Source organism: Carya illinoinensis, chromosome 6 (assembly GCF_018687715.1).
Source record: "Carya illinoinensis cultivar Pawnee chromosome 6, C.illinoinensisPawnee_v1, whole genome shotgun sequence".
NCBI lineage: Eukaryota > Viridiplantae > Streptophyta > Magnoliopsida > Fagales > Juglandaceae > Carya > Carya illinoinensis.
Genome location: NC_056757.1, coordinates 2277316 through 2298837, shown reverse-complemented (window position 1 = coordinate 2298837; position 21522 = coordinate 2277316). Strand labels below are relative to the sequence as shown.

The 21522-nt window shown below is 34.8% G+C and overlaps 1 pseudogene; it reads right to left on the bottom strand.

The window, feature by feature from the left end:
- The window catches only part of LOC122314207, a 29671-nt pseudogene extending 8359 nt beyond the window's left edge, over window positions 1–21312 (bottom strand).
- Between the last annotated feature and the right edge of the window lie 210 nt (window positions 21313–21522).

The following is a 21522-nucleotide window of genomic DNA, read 5'->3' as shown; positions in this document are numbered from 1 at the left end:
ACTCCAATTCTCACATTTGAAGACTATTGTTGAACCCAAGGTTTCAAGTTTCATGTGATTATAAATCTACACATGGATTTTGATGATAACAAATGAATTCAAAGAGGGAGTTTCAAACTCAAGTTGTCCACACAATGGAGTCAAGCACATCAAAGAACCAAGTATGAGCAAGAAGGAAACAAATTCACATTAAAGTCATAGAGTAATGTTGTAAATCACTTAAATTTTGAAATTAGGATTAATGCTCAAAATTAATATTTTATCATAAAGCATTAAAATACATTTTCCACATGTGCATGAATATTTTTGAAAATTAAATTTGAAAATTTTGAAAGATGATTGATTATCATCTTTTGCATGTGCATGCCTTGATTAAAGAGTTGAACTTTGAAAATATTAAAGATGATTGATTGTCATCTTTTACATGTGCATGCCTTGATTAAAGGGTTGAACTTTGAAAATATTAAAGATGATTGATTGTCATCTTTCACATGTGTATGTTTTATTTGAATATTTTCAAAAGTGATTGATGCTTTTTTAGACTTATACAAAAAGTATATGATTTTGTTTGAAAATTTTAAAAAGTAAAGTGTGCTCATTTTGTCATATACAAAAAGTAAAAGATTATATTTGAATTTTTTGAAAATGAAAGTGTTCTCTTTTTGTCATATGCAAAAAGTAAAAGATTAGGTTTGAATTTTTTTTAAAAAGGAAAGTGTGCTCCTTTTGTCATATGCCAAAAGTAAAATATTAGATTTTTTTTTGAAAAAATGAATGATGTTGTCTTTGACAATTGAAAAAGAAGAACCTTTTATTTGAATTTTTTTTGAAAAAGTGAATGATGTTGTTTTTGACATGGGAATCTTTTTTAATTTGAATATGAAGTCTCATATGCCTATAAATAGATCATTTGAGGGCTTCACATTCACAGCACCAAGAGCATACAACATTTATTCAAAGCTTTCATTCTCTCTTCTCTAAGCATTGAGTCTTAATCTTTGTTTATTTTGAGAGATATAGTTTACGCTGTATTGTTCTTATTTCACTCATTGAGGAGTGTTTTCTGATAACCTACCCACTATCAGCTCTTGTATCAGAAAAATGGTGTGTATAACCCTTGTGCGTGTAAAAAGTATTCTACACGGGGAATAGTTGAATCACCACGTGTAAGGTGATTGCAAGTGTAGAGGGTGTTCTACACGGATCCTTTGTAGCGGTGTTGTTCAAAGGTGTAATAGGTTTCTATCTCCACCTGAAGGAGGTTGAATAGTGAATTTGGGAATCCTCAAGGGGTAGCTTGAGGCGAGGTCATAGGCAGTGGGGTCGAACCTCGTTAACATACTAAGTTTGCTTCTCTCTTACCCCTACTCTTTATATTTATTGTTATTTCATATTTTGTTTATATTTTATATTATATATTTGATTTATAATTGTTATTTTTTTAATACAACTCAATTCACCCCCTCTTGTGTTAGTCATCTGGGCAACAATTGGTATCAGAGCTAAGAGCTCTATTATAAGATTAACTATCTTTTGAGTTAAGATCTTATGGCTAACATTTAAGCTTCATTTGGTGAAGGTCAATCTAGCAGTCGGCCTCCACTCTTTTGTGGAGATAATTACTCATTCTGGAAAGTTAGAATGAGAATATTCCTTCAGGCTCAAGGTCGAGAAATCTGGAAATGTATTATAAATGGACCTTATATTCCAACAAAAGTGGTTGATGGAGTAAAGGTCAAAAAGGAAGAAGAAGAGTTTGATCGTGAAGATAATAGACTTTATACTTTGAATTTAACTATTATGAATTTATTATTTAATGCTCTCAATGGAAATGTGCACTCAGTTGAGACCCTCCCTGCCATCTGTTCTGATCACAGCCCAATATTGCTAAATTTCAGTATTGAGAGGTGCTCATTTCAAAGATGGCATCATTCCTTCAAGTATGAGGCAAACTGGAACTTTGAGGAGGGCTGTAGTGAGATAGTAGCAGAAGCATAAAACAAACAGATGGGTGAGAGAAGCAGGATGGAAGTTCTGATGGGAAAGTTAGAATCAACCCAAAGGAAGTTAAGCCCGTGGAGCAGGAACTTGAATAGAGAGAGGATGGAAGCTATTAAAGTTAAAACTCACCAATTAGAGCTCCTACAGAGGAATGCAGGGCCAGAGAATGCGAGAGAACAGAAAAAGCTTCAAGTAGACCTTAATCTCCTTTTAAACCAAGAAGACATAAAGTGGAAACAAAGGGCTAAGAGACACTGGTTGGTAGAAGGAGACAGAAACACCAAATTCTATCATGCCTGCGTGAACCAGAGAAGAAAGAAAAACACCATCAGGAAAGTGAAGAACTTGAATGGGGTTGAATTAGTGGAGAAAGAAGCCATAGCAGAAGGTTTTAAGACCTTTTTCAACTCAGTTTACCAGTCTACTCAACCAGATTCAGCAAGCATCAACAGGTGTCTGCAGGGACTAGATATTAAGGTCTCTAATGAAATGAGATCTAAGCTGGAAAGAAGTTTCACTATAAAAGAGATAGAAGTGGCTCTTAAGCAGATGTCTCCCTTCAAGTCACCTGGACCTGATGGGTACAGTGCAGGTTTCTATCAAGAGCATTGGAAGATAGTTGGGAAGGATGTGTCCAGTGCAGTTATGGAGTTTCTAAGTTCAGGAAGAATGCCATGGAGAATGAACCATACTCACATTGTCCTTATTCCCAAGGTAAACCAACCTATCTCAGTCCAAGATTTCAGACCTATATCCCTTTGTAATGTTGCCTACAAGTTAGTTTCCAAAGTATTGGCAAATAGAATGAAAGGGGCCTTGGAGAAGGTTATATCGTGGAACCAAAGTGCTTTCCTCCACAATAGGCTTATCACAGACAATATTATGGTGGCCTTTGAGATGTTACATTCCATGAATTCAAAAAAGAAAGGAAGAGAGGGATCGATGGCAATTAAACTAGATATGTCAAAAGCCTATGATAGGGTGGAGTGGGACTTTTTAGAGGCAATTCTGATCAAGTTGGGTTTCGGCTTGAAGTGGACTAATCTTCTGATGAACTGTGTCAGATCAGTCACTTACTCTACTATTTTGAATGGCATACCAGGAGATGTAATAACACCCACCAGAGGCTTGAGACAAGGTGACCCATTGTGACCTTATCTATTTCTGTTATGCGCTGAAGCTCTCAGCTCACTTTTGAATGGTGCTGAACAAAGGGGTATCATAAAGGGGGTAGCAGTATCGAGGAATGGAACCAGGATTAATCACCTGCTCTTTGCAGATGACTGTGTTATTTTTTGCAGAGCTCAGCTGGTGGAATGGTACCAGATCAAGGGGCTCCTGGCTGTGTATGAGGAAGCATCGGGCCAAACACTGAACAAGGAGAAGACAAGTGTTTTCTTTAGCTCCAATACAAGGGTTGAAACAAGGTGTTTTATTTTACAGCAGATAAATGGCTCAAGGTGTAACAACTATAACAAGTATCTCGGACTTCCAACAGTGGTGGGCAAATCGAAATATAATACCTTCCAAAGCCTCAAAGAAAAGGTGTGGAGGAAGGTTAACAGCTGGAAGCATCGGTTCCTTTCCACTGCTGGAAAGGAAATCCTTATTAAAAGTGTGTTACAAGCCATCCCATCCTATGCCATGAGTGTTTTCAAGATGCCTGCCAAACTGTTGAAAGAAATAGAAGCAATTATAGCCAAATTTTGGTGGTGTCAATCAGAGGCGGGTAATGGAATCCACTGGAAATCTTGGGGCAGCATGGGAATAATCAAGAGCCAAGGTGGATTGGGGTTCAGGGATTTTATTAGCTTCAATAGGGCTCTACTAGCAAAACAATTGTGGAGAATGATTAAAGTGCCACAATCTTTAGTATCAAGAGTGTTCAAAGAGAAGTATTTCCTGAACTGTGATGTGATGGAAGCTGAGCTGAAGGGTTCTCCATCGTATATATGGAGAAGCATCTGGTCTAGTATGAATCTGGTGAAAGAAGGGCTAGTATGGAGAGTGGGCAATGGAAGAGATATATCAATTTGGAAGGATAAGTGGCTGCCTCGACCAGTAACATACCAAGTACAGACACCTCCTAACATTTTGGATCCAAACTGCAGGGTGAGTGATTTAATCAATGAAAGCTCGAAGTCATGGAAGGAGGACTTAGTCAAGACCATATTCTGTAAAGAGGAAACAGATTTGATCCTCTCAATCCCCATTAGCAGGAGAGGAGCCAGTGACAAAAAGATATGGGCAGGGTCTACAAGAGGAATTTTTACAGTCAAAAGTGCTTACCATATGGATACCTGTTTGTCAAAAAGAAGAAGGGGAGAACCCTCTTCGGGAGGTGAAGATGCAGGGATGTGGAAGGACCTGTGGAAGTTAGAAGCCCCGGGGAAGATCCGAATGTTTGTATGGAGGAGCCTTTCCAATGTTCTTCCAACAAAAGATGTGCTGTACAGGAAGAACATTCTGAAGGATAACCTCTGTCCTATCTGTACCAGAGAGCCTGAATCTGTTATTCATGCACTGTGGTCATGTCCAGCAGCACGAGATGTATGGGGAGCTGACAGTAGCAAGCTCAAGAAGTGGAATAGCTCCTTTTGTGACTTTCAGCAGTTATGGAAAGATATGTCTACAAGACTGGACAGTGAGGAGCTACAAATGACAGCAGTGAAGTTTCAGCTTCTATGGAAAAGGAGAAATGCTTTTGTCTTTAAGAACCAGTTCATGAGTCCTGAATCCATCTCAACACTGGCTCAGGCTGAAGTCTCAATGCTGAGGGAAGCTAATTCTATGGATAGTCGAGGGGTGGAAGGAGGGGTTTCGGCTACAGTGGCTAGTAGGCAGTGGAAAGCCCCTGAGTGGCCTGCTGTGAAGGTAAATTTTGATGCCGCTTTTGACAAGCTTCAGAAGAGGGGTGGATTTGGCATAGTAGTTAGAGATTGGGAAGGGAAACTAAAGGCATGCCTAACTTCCTCAAGGAAAAATGTGTTCACGGCAGCCCAAGCAGAAAAAACAGCTTTACAAAGGGCAGTGGACATGTGTATAGACATGAACCTGACCCAAGTTGAATTTGAAGGAGATGCTAAGGCAATCATAGAAGCTGTCAATTCAAGAGCTGAGGACCAGTCGTGGGGAGGCCAGGAAACAGATGATTTGCAGCAAGAAATGAGGCTTCATCCAGGTTGGAAGCTGTCTTTTGTTCACAGGTCAGCAAATGGAGCAGCACACAATGCTGCAAGGTTGGCTGTCGGGGATTCCAAAGAGAGGGTGTGGACTGAGAGTGGACCTTTAGTGGTCGTGAATTCTGTTTTGAATGATGTATCTAGTGCCTTTGCAAATTAATCAATGAAAGTAGGTTTTCTATCAAAAAAAAAAAAATAGAATAATGACTTGTACTACGGCAAAAGAAATTTGGGATAACTTGAAAGTTACTTATGAAGGAATTTCGCAAGTCAAGGAATCAAAAATTTATATTCTTACTCATGAATTTGAAATGTTTAAGATGAATGATGATGAATCTATTTCTAGTATGCACACTCATTTTACTAACATCATAAACAACTTGACAGCTCTTGACAAAGTTTATTCCAAGGTGGAGATAGTAAAAAAAATCTCAACTCTCTACCAAAACGTTGGGAATCAAAAGTGACAACGATTCTTGAAGGTAGAAACCTCAGGAAGCTCAAAGTAAATGAACTCATCGGGTCACTTATCACACATGAGTACACACTGAAAAGATGAGAAAAAGAAGGAAAGGCAAAGAAGAGCTTGGCACTTAAAGCTGTTCCTCATAAAAGTGAAAGTGATGAAAATGAGGAAAATGAAGATAAAGATGAAGAAGTTGCGATGATAACAAAAAGAATTCAGAGGTTCTTAAAGAAAAATAAAATTCCTCCGAGGAAATCCTTCAAAAAGTTTTCCAAGAAAGATTCAGGTAAAAATGACACTTTAATTTGTTATAAATATAATAAGCCTGGTCATATCAAGCCAGATTGTCCTCTGCTTAAGAAAGATCGAAACAAGGGCAAGAAAGCAATGAAAGCTATATGGGATGATGATTCAAGTAGCTCAGATAGTAAAGTAAGCAATGGAGAATCAGCAAATCTTTGTCTTATGGCTAAAGATGACATTGAGGTATGCATGAAGTCATCCACAAGCAAAAATAAGTGGTTTTTAGATAGTGGATGTTCAAGATACATGACGGGAGACAAGACTAAGTTATTTGATCTTAGATCTAAAGAAGAACGACACGTGACATTTGGAAACAACTCGGAAGGGAAGATCGTGGGAATAGGTAAAATTGGTAATGAATCTTCTCTCATAATTGAAGATGTTCTACTTGTTGAAGATCTAAAATATAATATTTTGAGCATAAGTCAATTATGTGATAAAGGATTTACAGTTACTTTCAAAATGGATAAGTGCATTATTTTGAATGATCATGATTGTAATAGTTGTTTTATTGCTTTTAAAAATAATAATGTTTATATAATCGATTTTGAAGAAATTACCTCACAAGATGCTATTTGCTTTTCAGTTCAAAATGAAACTAGTTGGTTATGGCATAGAAGATTAAGTCATGCTAACATGGAACTTATTTCCAAACTTTCAAAAAATGATCTTGTGAGAGGTTTATCAAAAACAAATTTTCTTAAAGACAAAATTTGTGATGCATGTCAATTTGGTAAACAAACAAAAATTTCTTTTAAAACTAAGAAACATATTTCCACTACTAGACCGTTGTAACTGATACACATGGATCTTTTTAGACCAAATAGAGTTGCAAGTTTAGGAGGAAAATATTATGCATTTGTTATTATTGATGATTTCTCTAGATATACTTGGATAATCTTTTTTGCTCATAAAGATGAGGCACATGATGTCTTTACCAAGTTATGCAAGAGAATTCAAAATGAAAAGGGTTATACTATTTCAAGTATCCAAAGTGATAGGGGAAAAGAGTTTGTTAATAAAAATGTTGAAACATTTTGTGATGAAAATGGTTTTGTGCATAATTTTTCTGCTCCTCGAACTCCTCAACAAAATAGGGTAGTAAAGAGAAAAAATAGATCTCTTCAAGAGATGGCAAGAACAATGCTCAATGAGAACAAATTGCCTAGTTATTTTTGGGCCGAAGCGGTAAGTACTGCATGTTATGTTATAAATAGAGTTATGCTAAGGTCTAAATTAGACAAAACCCCCTATGAGTTTTGGAATGAGAAAAAGCCCAACATTTGTTACTTTCATGTATTTGAATGCAAATGTTTTATTTTGAATGACATGGATAATTTAGGCAAATTTGATGCAAAATCTAATGAAAGTATCTTTATCGGGTATTCTACTAATAGTAAAGCTTATAAAGTATTCAATAAAAAGACTTTGACTGTACAAGAATCTATGCATGTAATATTTGATGAATCTAATTCTCCACTCTCCAAGAAATCTATTAATGAAGAAACAGGAGGTATAAATAACATGGAAAGTCTCAATCTCAACAAAGATAAAACAATAGAGGAAGTTCAACATGGAGCCATCAGGAAAGATCATCAAAATTTAATACAAGATGCAACCAAACAGTGTAAATTTGTGAAAGATCATCCAGTGGAACAAATTTTGGGAGAACCTTCACAAGGTGTAAGTACTCGATCATCTCTTAGAAATATTTGCAATCATACTGCTTTTCTATCTCAAATTGAACCCAAAAATATTGATGACGCACTTCTTGATGAATCTTGGATTCTAGCTATGCAAGAAAAGTTGAATCAATTTGAAAGAAATGATGTTTGGACACTTGTTCCTAGACCCAAAAATCATACTATTATTGGAACAAAATGGGTTTTTAAAAACAAGAAAGATGAGTCCGGAGTCATTACTAGAAATAAGGCTCGACTTATAGCCCAAGGTTTTAATCAAGAAGAAGGAATCGATTATGATGAGACATATGTACCTATCGCAAGATTAAAAACTATTCGAATGCTACTTGCATATGCTTGTTATAAAAATTTCAAACTTTTTCAAATGGATGTTAAAAGTGCTTTCTTAAATGGTTTTATAAATGAAGAGGTATATGTTGAGCAACTTCCAGGTTTTGAAAATCATATTTCTCCAAATCATGTTTTCAAACTCACAAAAGCACTATATGGACTTAAACAAGCTCCTAGAGCTTGGTACGAGAGACTCAGTGGTTTCTTGATTGAGAAATGTTTTTTATGAGGAAAAATCGACACAACTCTTTTCATTAAATATGAAATTGATGATATTCTTTTGATTCAGATTTATGTTGATGATATAATATTCGGTGCTACTAATGAAAATATGTGTTAAGTTTTTGCTAAGACTATGCAGGAAAAATTTGAGATGAGCATGATGGGAGAACTTACATTCTTTCTCAGATTGCAAATTAAGCAAGCAAAAAGTGGGACATTCATCAATCAATCAAAATATATTAAGGAATTACTGAAGAAGTTTGGGATGGAAAATGCTAAGGAAATTGGAACACCAATGAGCCCATCAACTAAACTTGATAAATATGAATCTGGTAAGCCAGTTGACTCGAGGATAAATTGAGGTATGATTGGTAGCTTATTATATTTAACAGCCAGTAAACCAGATATTATGTTTAGTGTGTGCTTATGTGCACGCTTTCAATCATCTCCAAAAGAATCACATTTAATTGCAGTTAAGCGCATTCTTAGATATCTTAGTGGTACAATTAACCTAGGGTTATGGTACCCTAAGCACACATCTTTCGATCTAATCAGCTACACAGATGCAGATTATGCTGGCTGTAAAATAGATTGAAAAAAAAGCACTAGTGGAGCATGTCATTTCTTAGGTCATGCACTAATTTCCTGGTTTAGTAAAAAATAAAATTCTGTTGCACTATCTACTGCTGAGGCAGAATATGTTGCTGCGGGTAGTTGTTGTGCTCAAGTTCTCTACATGAAGCAACAACTTGAAGATTTTAAACTCATGTATAATCACATTCCAATCAAATGTGATAATACAAGTGCTATAAATCTTTCAAAGAACCCAATACAACATTCTAGAACTAAGCATATTGAAATAAGATATCATTTTCTTCAAGATCATGTGCAGAAAGGCGATATAGTACTAGAATTCACAAACACACACGATCAGTTAGCAGATATTTTCATAAAATCTTTACCAGAAGATAGATTATGTATGATCAGAAGAGAAATAGGTATGATGCATGCTATGAATGTCTCTTAAAAGATAGACTAGAGTCAATAAAAATAGAGATAGATTTTTTAAATACTTTTACATAAACTTGAGATTCTTAATCTCATGTTTGAGACGCTCATTCTCTTCATACAATATCATGTCATTCTTATCCATAGGAACGGGCAAGTGGAATGAAGAATCTAATAAAGATTTCAACTGTTTATTCTTCTGCCGAATGATTCATTCCCTTGTGTGAGACTCTTGAACAATTCGTTGAAGTACAACAATTTGTTCTTTGAGCTTTTCAACTTCATGATTTTTGGCTTGTATCCGCTGAGAAAAAGCAACAATAGAGGAAGAGTACCGAGTCCCAAGACTCACAAAGTCATAAATAGCATCAGAATCTGACTTATTAGTCAGATTATTATTTTCCTGCTGCAACATGGCACCAATGACAGCTGCAGAAAGGACAGGAGGTTGAGATGCAGAATGCCTCATGGATGGATCTAGAGAAATGTTAGAAGAATGAGACATTGAGAAAAGAATAGAAAGCTTAAAACGAGAATGTTGAAGGAATGCAGATGAGTTATAGAGATAAGAAGAAAACTTGATGCGGATTGGATGAATTTCAGGACTGATTTTATAGAGATAGCATAAAGAATAAGACAAACTATTATCTCTTCAAATCTTATTTAGTCAAAAGAAATACAAGATATGCTGGACACACATTGTCAAAAGTTTTCTTACTAAGCCAGCGAGATTAACAGTAGATTGTCCCTATTTTTCTAGTAAACGATGAACATCTGCTGTTATCTGCTGATGTTGACCTTGTATCTGAACCCTTTCTCGTTCCAGCTCCTCTATTCGTGGTTGCAGATCATGAGCATACCAATCTGCAAATTTTTTCAACTCTTGGTTTTCTTGTTTTATCCTTTTATTCTTACTATCCTTATTAGCAAGCTTCTGTCGTAACTCAGATATTTGCATGTTAAGATGATCAATCTCACTCATCCTCACCATTAACCTTCGAGACATGATCGTAACAGAGGCAGCATATTGACTACTGAGCATTTTTTATTCTGCAATAATTTCAGAATCAGCCTTACTAGAAAAACGGTTCTCTGCTCCTATCATGGTATTGACGGCCTCAGGAGAGAAGATTGATGATTGATGCGTCAAGGGTTCCTGATTCAAGTCTGGAACATTAGTGGAAGAGAATTGCTCAGCCATTCTATCGTTGTGGAAAAACATAACTCAGATCAAGAAGCGATGTATTTTTTTGGCATCCGATAGATGAAAATGCTCATTTTTTTTATAGAAACTCGGAGCCTTCAATCACGTTTATCAACAATATCAGGCGATTGTTTAAATCTCCAGCAGCACTAAATTCATAGAGTTAGGCCTTGAGACTTTGCAGCATTTGTCGGGTCACGGACGGCTCAGTTTTCAACTATCTACAGTGACTATTAAACGCATCATTTTCTTCAGTCCATTTACTTGCTGCCGATCATTTTTAATGATGCCAAGAGGGGGAGAAGTTTTAGACTAGAACATTAACATTGTTTAAATTGCTAAACTTATTATATATACTTGGAATTATATTTATACTTTTGTTTGAAAAACTAACGCATATTTTCAGGGGGAGCTGAAGTATTAATACAGGTTTCAAGTTCTATCAAGTATTTGTCATCATCAAAAAGGGAGAGATTGTTGAACCCTAGGTTTCAAGTTTCATGTGATTATAAATCTACACATGAATTTTGATGATAACAAATAAATTCAAAGAATAAAGGAGTTTCAAGCTCAAGTTGTCCACACAATGGAGTCAAGCACATCAAAGAACCAAGCATGAGTAAGAAGGAAACAAGTTCACGTTAAAGTCATAGAGTAATGTTATAAATCTCTTAAAATTCGAAATTAGGATTAATGCTCGAAATTAATATTTTATCATAAAACATTAAAATACATTTTCCACATATGCATGAATATTTTTGAAAATTAAATTTGAAAATTTTGAAAGATGATTGATTGACATCTTTTACATGTTCATGCCTTGATTAAAGGGTTGAACTTTGAAAATATTAAAGATGATTGATTATCATCTTTTACATGTGCATGTCTTGATTAAAGGGTTGAACTTTGAAAATATTAAAGATGATTGATTGTCATCTTTCACATGTGCATGTTTTATTTGAATATTTTCAAAAGTGATTGATGCTTTTTTAGACTTATACAAAAGGTATATGATTTTGTTTGAAAAATTTGAAAAGTAAAGTGTGCTCATTTTGTCATATACAAAAAGTAAAACATTAGGTTTGAATTTTTTGAAAATGAAAGTGTACTCTTTTTGTCATATGCAAAAAGTAAAAGATTAGGTTTGAATTTTTTTTGAAAAGGAAAGTGTGCTCCTTTTGTCATATGCCAAAAGTAAAATATTAGGTTTTTTTTTTTTTTATGAAAAAGTGAATGATGTTATCTTTGACAATTGAAAAAGAAGAACCTTTTATTTGAATTTTTTTTGAAAAACTGAATGATGTTGTTTTTGACATGGGAATCTTTTTTAATTTGAATATGAAGTCTCAAATGCGTATAAATAGATCATTTGAGAGCTTCACATTCACAACACCAAGTGCATACAACCTTCATTCAAAGCTTTCATTCTCTCTTCTCTAAGCATTGAGCCTTAATCCTTGTTCATTTTGAGAGATATACTTTGCGCTGTATTGTTCTTACTTCACTCATTGAGGAGTGTTTTCTGATAACCTACCCACTATCAGCTCTTGTATTAGAAAAAGGGTGTGTATAACCCTTATGCGTGTAGAAAGTATTCTACACGGGGAATAGTTGAATCACCACGTGTAAGGTGATTGCAAGTGTAGAGGGTGTTCTACACGGATCCTTTGTAGCAGTGTTGTTCAAAGGTGTAATAAGTTTCTATCTCCACCTGAAGGAGGTTGAATAGTGAATTTGGAAATTCTCAAGGGGTAGCTTGAGGCGAGGACGTAGGCAGTGGGGCCGAACCTCGTTAACATACTGAGTTTGCTTCTCTCTTACCCTTACTCTTTATATTTATTATTATTTCATATTTTGTTTATATTTTATATTATATATTTGATTTATAATTGTTATTTTTTTAATACCACTCAATTCACCATTCCTCTTGTGTTAGTCATCTGGGCAACAACTATTTTCTTAACTTTTTTAATCAACTTTTCTCGAGAACTGAAAATCAAATCCCTACTCTCATTTTTGTGTTGAATATAAGTGATTATTTTTTTTAATAGTTGGATTGAGAACTTAGGAGAATTATTGAGTTTTATAAATGTGTTTTAACTTTTAAAGACTTGCATTGATGTTATTTTAAAATATAATTTATATACACATAATTAATTTATCTATATATAGACTATTCAAAAATAGTATTAATATCGAAATATTTTGTTCTAATATGTTAACCAAATTGATCACTAAAATAGTATTCAAAACTTAACGCTCTTATTTGTTTACTAAGGGTAGTGCGGGGTGGGTTTGAGGAATAGAAAACAAATTATATTATGTATAGCTTCCAAAGCGATAGTTGGCTTATGTGTTTGCCCAGCTGGCCAGTTGAGCGCCAAATTAGGTGTTGAAGCGGAAGCCACTCAAATTGTGATGAATTTGAAACTCCAAGTTTTCATGTTACTTGAGGCATGCCCCAATTAAATTTTTTGCGAGGACCACTTATTGAGCAATTCTTCTTTTTTTTTTTAATAATTAATAAATAGTTTTGTTAAAAATGTAGCGCATATCCCAAGTATATGGGCCGTATGCAAGAGAACAGCTGTCAAGCAATTTCACTAGTCTTCGTTAAATAGGCAACTTTTAGTTAAGAGACAAATCTAAGAGATACATGAATGGCTGGGACCACCTTGTGGCAGTTCAAAAGTGACATTGGGTATGGACAGTTTAACCATCTGCACCCTCAAACTTGCCACCCATAATGGGCGTTTAACACTTGCTCAACATACTTGTGGTAAGTTAAATGTGTTGAATGATTGAAATAATATGCCACAGAACAGACACTTTAAAAAAGAAAGCTATATGAAGAGAAACTTAAAAGGTTTTAACAAAGTCCCATAATAATAAAGATGTCAACTTATACACTTGAAAGATTGAAATAAAGGTCTATTTACTCTCCTCCTCGCATTCTGCTTCAATTTCCTCATATGTCAAAGCCTGCTTCTTCACGATATTGTCTTTTGTTCGTGCAATTGTCTGTGCAAGGTCACAAAAAATTCAAAAATATAGCCGTCTCTGAAAACATTTTTACATATGCAATTGTGCACCGATATTCAAATGTCCCATCCAAAAATTTTCCTTTCTAAAAAAATCAAATACATACAGCGGACATATACATAAGGTGAAACTAAGGACGAAACATAGGCTGACCTCGTCCAATAAGATACACAGTTTTTTCATTTTGGTCTCAATTAGGGCTATTTCTTTTGCATTATCATCTTGTTTTGGAGCAGCACCAGCCCGGTTTTGTTTGGACACACGAGTACCTTTGGCAAAATGTTTCCTTTCTAACTTCTCAAGAGGTGTGTGCTACACAAAAGAAATGAGGTAATTGAGAAATTATGTCATCTTAAAGTGCTGCGGTAAAGATAAAAATTTCAAGACAATGTGAGCTGAACAGTACATAAAGCTAGTCATACAACATATGCAATGCATAGAAATAGCTAAATTAATGGGCATCAAGATGGACCTATTCTTAAAGATCCTACGAGTTCATATCATAAATTTCTTAAACGAAAAGTACTTTGTAACTAAGTTAGCATACCTTGAAACATTATACAATAAAAAGAACTTTCAAAAGAGTGTCAATGTTAACATTTTGACCACCAGGATTTATTTGAGTAATTCAATCTTCTACCCCTTACTACCCCCTTTTTCTGTTAATGGTGAGAAATCTCACTAATTTTGCTTTAATGAAGAAAATAACCAAGAGATATTTATATAATATGCCTAACCTGATCATCAAGTCTTGTAACGGAAAGACTACTTCTGTGAAATTCAATAATATTTCTGAATCCATTGGTTACAGAACTAAAAATGCATGAGTTGAGAGAACAAAAAAGGTACGCAATTGGAAACCAAAGGACTATAATATTAAATAAAAATTAGTAAGCAGAAAAAGTATAATAATTACAGGATCTCAAGTAGATCCAACTGTTGCTAATCCAATTTAAAGCATGTTTATCATTCGCAATAATCCAAAAAAAAAAAGTTTTCTCCGTATCCAGCAAATCCAAATTAAAAAATAAAAAGTATCACCTTTAATTAATTAATTAGTACCACTAAACAAGATATAGGACGTGTTTGCATGGTCTCCAGGGTTCCTTATCATCAGAAGAAAATAGTATAACTAAATAATAACACAAATGACATATTTATTTGACTAAAGAGCTAATTTAGAAAGTGAAATACAGACAACATTCATTCACATTTTAAAATTTTTTCTGACTTACACCTTATATCTTAGGTACAAAATCTGATCAATTACCTTCGTTAGGAAAAGTCTTTCAGCACGCTGCTGAACAGTACCACCGGTCTTTAGTCCAAAGGCAGCCAATGTCTGCCAGACAGACAACAAGGCAGTGGTCAGTAAAGGAAAACGGACCTACTTGTCAAAAAAGAGTCAAAACTCAGAAATTTAGATTTTGCTTTTCCGTTTGGTTCCATTTTCTTTCAGTTATCTCCCCTGTATATTTCCCAATTCCCATGTAATCATGATTAATCCCTCCCTCCTCCAGCACCAGGGCTGAGGGTCCTTTCATTTTGAAAGTTTCATTAACAATTACAGGAAAAAGAAGAAAGATAATATCAAGAAAAGTGATGATAAATTCTAAAGTTTGGATCTTCAAAGCAACTTAAACATATGTTCTAGAATTAGGGCTCTGCAACTACAGGTTTGTAAATGAAGGGAAAAAAAAAAAACACATTTGCACAACAAAAAATGGCCGAGGATACCAATCTATCTACAGACCCCTTACCTCCTTTAACTTTTCAGGACCAACTTCCACCAGCTCTTCAATTGTGCTGTAATAATCAAGATCAATTATAGTATGCTGAGCAGGAACATGTCAATTTTCTTGACCCTCATTCTCCCATCCTTGTACCTTTTTATTTGCCCATTGCTCTTCAAATTCAGTCACAACCTACCACAAGCCTTTCATAGATTATTTTTTGAGAAATGATAGTTGTAGTCGTGAGTGCGGAAGCGCCGTGCAATCATTTTAAAAAAATTGAATAAATCTGAGACCCACATGAAAATAAATTAATTTTTTAATTGTAAACCTCACTCTTCAAAGCAACTGCATGGTGTTTGTGTACTCCACGACTGTATGTAACATTACTCTTATTTTTTAATGAAAAAGAAAACACAATTAGAAGGGCTTCCATATCTAAGAAAAGGGTCCATGACCATTCTGATGAAATCTTATTCACGTTCCATGTATGCATGAATATACAACAGTCCATCAACAAACAAGTAATAGAACTCAAAAGATGAAGCAAGGAAAAGAACACTAAAGTGGTCTATGATAAATTGGCTTTTGCAAGTAAATGCCTCCCGACACATTTTAAATAGTAGTTAAAAAGCCTTCTACACTATTAATTTATTTATTTTTATAAGTAAAAAGAGATTTTATTAATCCACGTAATTAGGTAATGCCCGAGTAGATAAGAAGTGTATAAGAAAGAGCCTAATTACAAATTACGCGCTACGGAAAGTAGAATAAAAATCATTAAAACTCATTCCACTCAAAACAATAGATGAAGCCCAAAGCAACAATGTATGGAAAAAAAATGGCCCTAAAACCATCCAGAGCGTTCCCTATTGTCAAAACAACAACCATTTCTTTCGCTGTATAATTTCTAATCTAGCCAATTATGGCGTAGGCCTTTCAACCTCCAATTGCCACAGCTTAATAATTGTATAAAAAAGGCTTGTTATAGGCAAGTAAAAATCATGCACCGGAATGGGATTGAATCTAGGAACCTGCCATCCACCATTTGTTTACAGGGCCAGCCAGTGCCACTTAGTCTAAGGCCCACTGATTTTAATGGACCTTTTAATGCAAATAATTCACTTTAGTACTAGTGCACACACTATAGATCATTAATTTTGTACAGTGGCCAAAATTATACTTTAAAACTACAATCCACTTTTGAATGAAAAACATCATATGAAGTGTGCGAGTACCTTTGAGAATATTCTATCGAGATCTTGCAAGGGTTCTGTTCGCTGAAAAAAAAATATTAGGTATTCCAATAGATCTCCATATATTCCCTGCATTGTCTGCAGAAAATAAAATTTTCACGAGATGCACATCAATAAATATGAACAATCATTGTTGCAAAAATTTTACATAAACATACAAACATATTCATACAAATTTACATTGGGGGTCTACCATAGCAACTATCTCCTTTTTATTGAGCCAAATATCCCCCACCCCCCCTTTTTCTTCTCGATACCATGTAAAAACTTGTCCATTACTGTCAAAACCAATTTTGTCCAAGACTGTAAAAAAACACCCTCACAAAGCCCCACTCCACGTCCCACCATGTCTAATTGGGCCAGACCATTCCCCCCCCCCCCCCCCCCCCCCCCCCCGCCGCCCCCCCCCTCCCTCTTTCTGCCCCTCATTTGCGGCTCTATCTCACAATGGATCTGACCATATCCCTAGGCACTTCCACATATAGACATCACCAACACGTTTAATCCATTTCAACAAGGCCTACTTCCTTACTCAATTTTTTTTTTTTGGATAAATCAAACAGATTTTATTCATAGTAAATAGGCATAATCCAAATACATAGATAGTATATAAGAGAATAAACCTAAGTACAATCTAAAGCAAAACCAGTACTAAGAAAAAGCATTACAAATGTTGATATCCCTCAAAAGATTATTCACCCAAAAGTCTAAAGTGTTAAAGAAAAAGTCCCTAAATTCCATCCTTGTGCGTTCACGATCTTCAAAACACTTCTCATTTCTCTCAAGCCATAAACATCAGAATAAGCACAGGGGAATCATTCTCCACTCCTCTGTACTTCGTCCACTTCCAGCTGCACCTTGCTAGCAAGCCAAAAATTCCACCACATGAAAAAGCATTACCCAATCGATACCTACCTTTACAAATAACTCATTCCACAAAGCCGTTGTCATTTCACAATGAAGAAACAAATGGTTAACAGATTCACCATCATTTTTACACATGGTGCACCAGTCCATCACATAAAAGCCTATTTTCCTCAAATTATCGGTAGTTAAAACTTTCTCGAGCGACACCAACCAACCAAAAAATGAAACTTTATTAGGCACTTTAACTTTCCAAATACATTTCCAGGAAAATGTTATATTACCATGACTAAACCCTTACTCAATACACTAGCAAAGATTGAATCAATGTATTTCATTTATATTATTCAGTCCGCTATGACCTGATCACCCAAGGATGCCTCTCAATTAACTTTAATTCCGTAAGTGTAAACAAAGCCAACCAGACTTTTTCCTGATGTTAGTGGGTAGGACTGCAAACCAATATGTAAATGTAGATATAATCAGAAAGTAGTTTACCTTGTTAATTTCAGTTTGCAAGGAATCTCATGTGGTTGTGAAAAAACATCAAGGTAAGCAGAGTACTCGGTCGAAGGGTCCCCAATTTGGAATTAATGTACTGGTTGAATAATTCATGCATGTCTAGGTATCGCCCCAAAGCTTCCTGAAATTTAAAACAAGATCTATTAAAAAAGACAAGTGAAAGCCTGTAAATTACACTATATTAGAATAAAAATGAAATTCACGCGACTGGCACAAAACAGAAAATATAAGATGTTCTTATTCAAATTATTTTTTACATGTGATTAAACTGCACTTCCCCGAAAATGCAAAAAACAAAAGACAAAAGAAAAGGTTGGATTTTTTTTTTTTTTTAATAGCTTAAGCTTATAGAAAATCTTGTGACCTTGGGCTGGCTTAGAATTGCTGGTTGGACTGGTCTAATATTTGGGATTTCCGCTAGCCAGTAGAATCAGTTGACTGCAAGCTACAAACTAACCCATAATTTGTTACCATGAAGTTATCTTAAATCATCATTAGGAATCCAAAAGTTCGACAATATCAAAGCCTAGAAAGCCATAAAATTAACATTGACATACCGCATTACACAAAAAGCTAAGGCCTACTTTGGTTACACAGTTCAAACTATCTCATTTTATCTCATATAATTATTACAACTTTTCCAATTTTTCACACAAAATATAATAAAAAATTCAACTCTTTCAAATCCCAAAACAAAAATAATATTAAAAAATTATATTCTAACAATATTTTATTCAACTTTAAACTTCTATCTCATTTCATCTCATCTAATTTATTTAACCAAACGAGGCCTAAATTTAATAACAAACACACGAAATGCAAATATACACAGTCAAATAATCGAATTATGGGCCATGAGTTGCTCTTGGCAAACAAGTTGGCTCTAGAGACTTTAACTCTAGGCCAGCCAGAATTTAATCTTGCAGTAATTTTAGACCTAATCAAGGCATGAAAAACCTGAGGCCAAGATTGCTTAAAGCCCAAATTAACATTGGATTTGGACTCAGCTAGCTTGCTTAAGTTGCATACCTAATAGAAACACTCATTTATATAGTACTAAATCTAATCATATGACTTTCATCTCATGATTAAATTGCACCATAAAGTTTATAGGCAATAACAAAAGTGTATTAGCATTGATTGCAATAATTTTCATGGGGGCAAAAATGAGCTCAACTACAATTAAGCATTCCATTAAATACATAGTGCAGAGACCTCTCCACTAAACTCGATTATAGGTTCTTCTTTAAGTAGGGCCTCGTACTCCTCAGTAGCATCAACAACACGTGCAGCCGGATGCCTTCTATGGTATTCTCGAATCTGCATATACGGCAAATATTAACAATCTTAACCAATAAGAAGTCTAACCAACCAATTGTAGAGCACGTTTCACAACACGAACTGCACATGTCCTGTGATATTTTCACGTATGTTTTCTTACATATTTTTTTTTATAATATATGCTCTCTTACATATATGATAATAAAGTTGTAAAAGGAGCAGAATAAGCCTTACTTTTCTTTGAAATGATAGAGATGTAAAAATGAAAAATAAATTTTCCAAACCATTAACTAAAGAAAAAATATCCACTTGAACCATATACTTCTCAATGCTTCCACCAGTCCCTACAGAGTAACTCAAGCACAACGTTGGAATGCTCAATGACAAAATAAAGAGCATTCCTCCTGGTTACATTTTAATAGAATATAGCAATATGGTACACTTGGATGGCTATATATGAATAATGTGTGAGATGCTTTTGCTTGGTAAAAAGAGGTACTTCTGCAGATACCTCTTTCAATCTATCATAAAATGCACTAAACACATTTGTTCCTGTCACAGTTTGGCCTCCAAGAGCTGCAATCTCGTCCTTCCTGGCATTATCCTTATCATCATACATCTCTACCTGAAAATTTTTATTTTCTTTTGATCAGTACGTAAGAATCTTATTAATGAGAAGTAGGCATAACCTAAGTACATGGGACATATAGAAGAGCAACACCTAGGCCTTAAAAACAGTAAAGTAATTATAATTATAATTATAATTAAAAACAGTAAGGTAAACTCAATCCTTTCAAAGACAATACAAAACAAGACTTACTCTGAAAGCATAACAAACTCTCTCCAACAATTATGAGATTAATTTACTTTGGTTGTCCCTTTGCACCTTCAATAAAATTTGTATTACTTATAAATATATGTAAGATTAATTGATTGATGCTATAAACAATCACAGAGAAAACGTTGAAAACTAAACAAATAACTAATTTAACGTATCTATCAAAATTTAAACTTAAGATGAGAACAAATTTCCAATCACTAGGACTGAATACAACTATTCTTCCTCAATGACATGATTTCCCCAATAATTCTAAATATAAAATTACAATTAAACATGATTCAAAGTTTTCTTCTTCTCTTTTTACTTCTTATTTCTCATATAATGAAACTTACTTTGCCACTAAACACGCCAGAATGCAACCTAGTGGTCAATGAGCGGGCTTCGATGAAGGTAGAAGTAGACGACGTAGGTTCTATTTCTCACTAGGAGTACTCCTAAATTACCTAATAGTATCTAGAATGTGGTATAAGTAGGTCCAAAGCGCCCTACTTTAGTGAGGTTTCACCTAAAAAATAACTTCTCTACAAAACCGTGTTGATATTTCGAGTCAGTCAGATTTAATTCTGATATTAATCACTCGGTTCAGGTCTGTTATCATTTAGGAAGGTACTGTTATTCCCATTCAGAAAAATAAACAAATAGAAATTTGCTTCCAAAACTTAAAAATTAATCAAAAAATATTTTCACCTAGACTAATCCTCGGAAGTGAAAATGTCAAAAGGGAATTCAAACTTCCAATCTTCTCCTCCTTTTTTCCCAATACCCAAGTACTTCCTAGAATCACAAAAATATTTGCTTCCAAAATGATGACTTACGTTTGGTTCTATGTTACGTGTGTATTGAAACGAACATATATATATATATATATATATGAGTTTTGCTACATACAAGCACAATTGCATACTAATCTGTGTACCAATACTGATTTATTCATATTTAAAATTTAAATTAACACTGTTTTCAATAAAATCTATTTTTTGACCAATCACATCACATTGGTATACAGATTAGTATACAATTGTGTTTGCAACTATATTTTTCCTATATATATAGACACCGTTCCTATGTATAAGAACGGATTCGAGGAAATTTCTTCATTTTTATTTCGTATGCCTTTCTCGGCAAAAAGAAACAAAGAAAGAAGAAAGGAACTAAATATGAAGATAGAGAAGAATGATACGAGCTTATCGGTGTTGGAAATGATAGTGTCGATCATGTTCCGAATGCGGTGGCTCTGAAAGAGGCGGTCCTTGCTGGTAGCAGTCTCGTTCTGCAGGTCCTTCACTATCAGCCTCTCCAGCCGTTCCACGCCCTCGTGAGCAGCCCTCATCACCTCCAGCAATGTCGACGACATCTTCTCCTCCTTCTCTTCTCTGTTTTCTCTCTCTCTCTCTCTCACTCTCTCACTAAAAAGTAAAAATTGCAGTTTGGGCTCAGGAAGAATGATTTTGCAGTGATTCCATAGGAGAAACTAGCAAATATTCGTCAATCACCACATATCGAATGGGAGGCTGAAAGCTTCACGTGGAAATTATATGATAAAGTGACTTTTGTGCACTCTTTG